The following is a 7270-nucleotide window of genomic DNA, read 5'->3' as shown; positions in this document are numbered from 1 at the left end:
CCAGATCGCCCAGGTATTGTAACGAAAACACTCTGCAGATCACAAGAGTGCTTCGCCCGCATGGGCCTTTCCCACGAGTGTTGCAACGTGTTTGCTTTCGGACATTCCGCGCCATACACGCCAACTGCCATCTGCCCTGTGGAGCATAAAACGTGATTCGTCTTAAAAGGCCACCTGTCGCGTTTCAGAGGACGTACAGAATTGGCGTGGAAGTTATAGCGTTCGTCGCCAAAGATTAGCAGTCTGCATGGGTGCATGAACAAGACGCCTCCTGCGGAAGCCCATACGCAGAAACGTTCGCTGAACGCTCGTTGAGGAGAATCTGTTTGTAGCCCCCTAGTTCATCTGGGTGATCATTTGCTCAACAGTTGCACGTCTGTTCCCCCATACACATCTCCGAAACGGTCGTTCAGCCCTGTGGTGTACCACAATTACCTCGGCACTGGTTTTGAATGGGGCCATTTCGCCAAGCACGGCGTATTTTAATCACGGCGACATGGGAACAGCACACACACTTAGCCGTTTCGGAAATGGTTCCATTCTTGCCCTGAAAGTCAATTTTGGACAACAAACACCGCAATCAGTCATTACACCGTCAACAACCTGTTCCTCCCTTCCCTTCTGCAAACGAAACATAAAGTCAACGAGGATAAGGACAAAGACGAGATCTCCACACTTAGTTTCTATTGCAGCCATACTCAATTTATTATTATTCTTCCTCTAATAACCCTAACAAAGCCATCAGCTACCGAAATGCCCCACACTCTACTAGGCGGCCTCTTACTTAACACTCCGTGTACATTCGCTAACCCTGACAACAAGCAATAGATTAAGATTTCTTCGACGCGAGCGAAAGGAAATGCACTTCCACATTCTGAACGTTTGGTTCAATGGCTCTGAGCACTTTCGGACTAAACATCTGAGATCATTAGTCACCTAGAACTTAGAACTACTTAAACATAACTAACCTAAGGACATCACACGCATCCTGCCCGAGGCAGGATTCGAACCTGCGACCGTAGCGGTCGCACGGTCCTAGACTGAAGCGCCTAGAATCGCTCGGCCACACCGACCGGCATGAAGACCACATCCTTATGCTAATGTTAAGAACCATTAGAGCTTACTCAAATGGTCGATGGTGGTTATTAATTACTTCGTTCAATTTATTCGGGAATGAGGAGGCTTCAGTAAGTCAATTAAATTCCATTGAAATCAAAGATGGTTCAAATGGCTCTGAACACTATGGGACTTAACGTCTGTGGTCATCAGCCCTCTAGACTTAAAACTACTTAAACCTAACTAACCTAAGGATATCACACACATCCATGCCCCGGGCAGGATTCGAACCTGCGACCGTAGCGATCGCGCGGTTCCAGACTGAAGCTCCTAGAACCGCTCGGCCACACCGTCCGGCTCTGAACGTTTCACACGTGAAAAAAACCTTACTGCTCCGTGACTACAAACTTCCTAAATACGCCTCCAAAGCACCTCCGCCCCAGAGGGCTAAAGCGCGGCTGGTGTACCCTACCAGGCCACCGACCTACACGATTTCGTGAGGTGCCCGCAGCTCCACAATACTCCTTTCACATGCTGACGTACACCCTCGTAGTACTACTGCGAAATGCTGCTGGCCGCCGACACTTTCAGTAATTTGCTTCCCAAAGGGTCCCAGGAAACGCTAGCCATTATGTGGGAAACAATTGCCTGTGGAAACCATCGGGTCGGGCCAGGCCCCACCCGTTAGCCGGACTAAGCAAAGGACGCATTTCGTTCCAGGCGTGAGAGCATTTCCCTTCTTCCGGAAGCTGCAAAACAGACACTTCTGCCCACAATAGCGAAGAGAATTCGCAGGCGGTCGCGGTCCAGAAATGACCCAATGCCCGTGGGAACGTGTTGGTAGAATACCTGAAAATACAAAACAATTGCTTGACTAAAAGCCTCTAGCAATAAGACAGGAGGGAAGAAAACGAAAGAGATGACTCGAACTTGTTGACCAGAACGGGTGAAAACATGAATCCATGAGCCGGCCGAAGTGGCCGTGCGGTTAAAGGCGCTGCAGTCTGGAACCGCAAGACCGCTACGGTCGCAGGTTCGAATCCTGCCTCGGGCATGGATGTTTGTGATGTCCTTAGGTTAGTTAGGTTTAACTAGTTCTAAGTTCTAGGGGACTAATGACCTCAGCAGTTGAGCCCCATAGTGCTCCGAGCCATTTGAACCATTTTGAATCCATGAAGTATATAGCGTGTCTCTGGATTCCTTCGTTGCCTGTTGTCATACCTATTAGGACTCCGGGCACAGGAACAGCAGTCTAGAATACGCCTCACGAGCATCTTGTACGCGAACTACTTTTCGGAGGCAATGTAGGGGAAGGCGGGGCAAGACGGGGAGGTGGGGTAAGACGGGGAAGGGCTATAAGCTACAGTTAGAGTATTGCCATCTGTGGATAGCTACGTCAACATAATCAGTACACACGTCCCAGTGTGTTGACATTGCTGAACCTTAGTTTCACGGCGGTTTCTGTGAGCTTTGCAAGGTACGTACAATTGTTATACTGATTTGCAATGTTTTACACCTTTCGAGGTCCTAAAACATGTGTTTCGTGAACATTTGTCCAGACTGTATATATAGCACTGAATAGTACGTCTTATTAACAGTAAACTGCTGTGTCAGTAGTCAATGTTCACTACAAAGTGTTCATGTAGGCGTAATATAACCTGACAGCATAGTAGGGGGCAAGACGGGGTGGGGCAAGATGGGGAGCTTCCCCGTCTTGCCCCTACTATTTGTCCAACCATTACGTTCTTATCGTCTCGCTGCGGGTTTTGAACACGTACATTACACGTTGAATACAATTGTAAATAGAATGGTATTCGTTTCTCGAACGTTTCCTAACTAATTACAAAGTATGCCTTGGGCTATATGGTGAATAAAAATACACCATCCGTGCAAAGTCAGTATTTGCTATGCTTTAACGATTGACTATTGGAAATATGGTATTTACTATATAATATAGATTACCAGGAATGAGACTCAGTAGTACGTTCCACGTGTTTTATTTCAGATGGTTCGCAAGTATCGGCGACAAGCGTCTAGGCAAGATTGGTCATTGGGGTCAATGGAAGGCGCTGTAAATGCTGTTATAGAAGGTCATATGGGTTCTTTGAGGGCTGCTCGACAGTTCAACGTGTCACAGAAATCTGTGTTTCAGCGTCGGGGTGCCCACGACACTTGTGCCGGGACAGAAAGTGATGATGACGAGGCTGTCCACACTTGTGTACTATGTGAATGTAAGAGGCCTAAATTAAACGTAATACCTGATTCTACAGTTCGCAGAACCATATTTCGAAACCTTATCGTCACATGATTTCGTTATTCCAGTCCTCATTTAAGCTCTAGAGATGAATTCATGCTAGTTCCCCATCTTACCCCGCATATGGGGCAAGACGGGGAATTGGTAGTTTATGTTTCAAATCGTGATATTTCTAACTAAATGTAACAAGTTTGCAGGTTTCTTTGCATGCTATTGTAATTCAATGGTTAAGTAAACAAATGATAATCAAACCTACTTGAATTTGTTTATTTTTGTCCCTTTTGTAAGGGTTTAAAGTTAGCTTCCCCATCTTGCCCTGCCTTCCCCTATTTTCCCACAACGCTTCCAAACAAATCTAACACTCTCATTTGCTTTTCCTCACTGACTTTACGTGAAATCATAAACGTGCTTCTAGGGTCGTTCTTACGTTACACCTGATGACGACGCATACCGTCCGAAATTAACTCTCTGTCGCTGTTCTGTACTCGGCACCGCCATGTCCTGTACAATTAATGCAAGTGAAAAAGATTCGTAATTGAGTCGACACCGCTCGTTTAAATGACAGTAAAACATAAATGACAACGTGGACGTTTATTGTCAGTAAAGTATTTGAAACTATAACGGAGATGTTCAGGAAATTTAAATGGTAATGTTTGAAAGAGAACTAATGTTGTTTTTTAGAGAACCACATACTGTTCGTGTGACATTCCGCTGTGAATCGCATCAAAAACAGAACTAGTAATCGCGCGTAGCATGATGGCGATATGCCAACGACTTGTTCTCTTATTAGATGGTATGCAGCGAATTGCCGTTTTCAAGCTTTCCGTCAGTAGTTTACTTTACTGGCTGGCTATGCCAATATCTAATGGTTCTCCAACAAATATTAGCGATTTCTTCGTGTTCACTTCGCCATCTGCTTACTGCAGCATCTGAAGCTACAGCTGTTGGACAGAAATATAGATGAATATGCAAAAATGCATCTGAAGCCACAGCAGTTGGGCATAAATGTGGATTAATATGCAGAAATGCGTGGTGGAACATAAACGCATATGCTAATCAAGCCTGCAGGTTGTGCTGTTGTATTTTACCACGAACGGCGACTGGTGCAATCCCCTCCCTTCATTGCAGTAGTCAGTGGTGGTCATAATAGAGTTCTGTGTAGGTTTAAGTTCGTTTTGTAGGAGCAAGTAGATTCTAACGTGGGAAAAATGTTGGTGCTTTTGCAGTAGGTGCTTTTGTAACTAAGGTAGAAGAGCAGTTTGGTGCTTCAAGAGGCACCGTACCAGGGGAAGCGGAAGATGTCACCCGCTAACGCGGACGAAAGTGTGTGTTCAGTGATCGTCAAGGACGGCAATTGAAGAGGATTGTGACAAAAAATAAGGTTACGAACAGCTACATAAGTCTCTGCAGAAACGTTTGTCGCACTTGCGAATCCTGTCGGCACCAAAACAACACGAAAGGATCTTCATAAGCAGTGAATCACAAGGCGAGCTGGAATTCCAAAACCACTCATCACTGACGCAAATGCTCGTAACAGGAAAACATGGTACCGAAGCCATAAAGCCTGAACTAGAGAACAATGGAAGAGTCATTTGGTCGGATGAGTCTTGTTCCACAGTACTTCCAACACATGGCCCAATTTACGTCTCAAGAGTGAAACATGGCAGGGCGGTTTCTGAGGTATTCCATGGGCAACATTGTTACTCTACAACTTCCCACTGCTAACAAGGATTACGCGACTATTTTGGCTGATCAGGCCCGTACCATTGATCAATGTTTGCTTCCCAGTGGTGATGCCGCTCTCCGAAGCCGGCCGAAGTGGCCGTGCGGTTAAAGGCGCTGCAGTCTGGAACCGCAAGACCGCTACGGTCGCAGGTTCGAATCCTGCCTCGGGCATGGATGTTTGTGATGTCCTTAGGTTAGTTAGGTTTAACTAGTTCTAAGTTCTAGGAGACTAATGACCTCAGCAGTTGAGTCCCATAGTGCTCAGAGCCATTTGAACCATTTTTTTGAACCGCTCTCCGAGAGGACAGAACCCCTGTTCACACATCTCCCAGGACTGGTTCTGTGAGGAATTGTCGCATCTGCCTGGCCACCAGAGACACCAGCGCTCAATGATATTGAGCCTGTGTGTTCTACTTTGGAGAGAATGGTGTGTGATCACCGTCCACCATCATCGTTACTTGAACTTGCCACTGGTTTGCAGGAAGAACGATGTAACATTTCCTCTAAAATCATACAGGATCTGTCTTCATCCATTCTGAGGCAAACGGAAGCTGTTTTGAATGCCAGTGGGTTTCCTACACAATGTTAGGCTTAGCATTGAGCTGTATTTTTGGTCTTTCCACTTTGTAATTACAATGAAATGAACACCCTTAGCTGCTTATAGGCGTTGGCATACGTCAACGGGGACAGATGAAAATGTGTGCCCCGACCGGGACTCGAACCCGGGATCTCCTGCTTACATGACAGACGCTCTATCCATCTGAGCCACCGAGGACACAGAGGAGCGCGCGACTGCAGGGATTTATCTCTGGCACATGTCCGAAAGAACAGATACCATATATATATATATATATATATATATATATATATATATATATATATATATATATATATATAATGCTCACCGGCCACTTGACCATCTCCTTCTTCTGTGCGAATGCACAAACAGAGCCCGAACTCTTACGGGAATCGGCAACGCGCCGCGAGTAATGAGTATAATGGGCGGGGGCACTACGAATGTAGTGCGGGACAATACCTTGAGAACGTGAGTTTCGCGGGAGGCGTGGCAGAGATAAATCCCTGCAGTCGCGTTATCCTCTGTGTCCTCGGTGGCTCAGATGGATAGAGCGTCTGTCATGTAAGCAGGAGATCCCGGGTTCGAGTCCCGGTCGGGGCACACATTTTCATCTGTCCCCGTTGACGTAAGTCTACGCCTTTAAGCAGCTAAGGGTGTTCATTTCATTGTAATTTCATTCTAACGAGCTGCATGGTCACCGATGGTATCTGTTCTTTCGGACATGTGCGAAATAACAGATACCATCTTAGTATATTTTCACTTTGTGTCCAACCCTTGTGATGTTACACGAATAATTTACTTGAAATATGCTTTTAGATCATGGAACCCGAAGTTCCGACATCGCCACTTTCTCAGTCTGCGTAACAGACTGCCGCACACTTGCTATGTCTCAGTCAGCGATATCGTTGGTGCAATGATTCTGCAACACTGTCTATCTAATTTTGGAAATCAGATAAACTGTAGCGTCTCAATGTGGCGTCATTTATAATCCAAATGCAAAACCACTGACGCACTAAGAAAATTAGCGAAAGTCTAGGCGCCAGCCTAGATTTCCGTAACTTTTCAACAGTTTTCCTTATTCGCAGCAGTGTCAGCTTTCCTTATTCGCACTACGCTCATTACTCGTGTTTAAATAAGGTTGGCCTTAATTGGGTGAGCAATTTGAAGACCTCGGCTTCGATATCACATATCCACAGTTACAGCTGGAAAATTGCCAGAACACTTCTAGGTGGCTCCTTGAACTGTGTCGCCTGACTTTATGTTTGGAATATGCTAGACTTTTCTTTTATCTGTGTTGTGCCAAAGTCTTCATCTCAGCGCGACACTTACACACAACATCATCAGTTATTGATAAAATATTCTCTATTCACTATCTTTCCCAATATTTTTTGCTTTCTGTGGCTCCGTGTAGTAGCAGGCAAGCTGATCCCTGATGTCTGCACACATGTGCTGTCACCCTGTCGCTCTTTCTACTTAGCAATGCCACATATCTTTCCTCGCCAATTCAGAAGAGAGCGTCGCTACTTCTTATCAGTAAACTTAGTTTTAAGCGTGTTTCGATATATCTTCAAAATCTTCCATGCTATGATTTTCCGGTTTTTCCACGATCCGCCGACTTCACCCCAAAAGCTAATGGAAAAGGGAGAGGGAGAGAATGT

The 7270-nt window shown here is 45.6% G+C and overlaps 2 non-coding genes across 2 annotated transcripts; one reads left to right on the top strand and one right to left on the bottom strand.

The window, feature by feature from the left end:
• Positions 1-5736: 5736 nt before the first annotated feature.
• Positions 5737-5810, bottom strand: Trnat-ugu. Its single transcript has one exon. It is a non-coding gene; the product is annotated as a tRNA-Thr (tRNA).
• Positions 5811-6138: 328 nt separating this feature from the next.
• On the top strand, positions 6139-6212 carry Trnat-ugu. The gene has a single exon. It is a non-coding gene; the product is annotated as a tRNA-Thr (tRNA).
• Positions 6213-7270: the final 1058 nt, after the last annotated feature.

Source organism: Schistocerca americana, chromosome 2, assembly GCF_021461395.2.
Source record: "Schistocerca americana isolate TAMUIC-IGC-003095 chromosome 2, iqSchAmer2.1, whole genome shotgun sequence".
In the NCBI taxonomy this organism is placed as follows: Eukaryota; Metazoa; Arthropoda; class Insecta; order Orthoptera; family Acrididae; genus Schistocerca; species Schistocerca americana.
The sequence above is the reverse complement of the archived record's forward strand: the minus strand, read 5'-3'. Positions and strand labels throughout refer to the sequence as shown.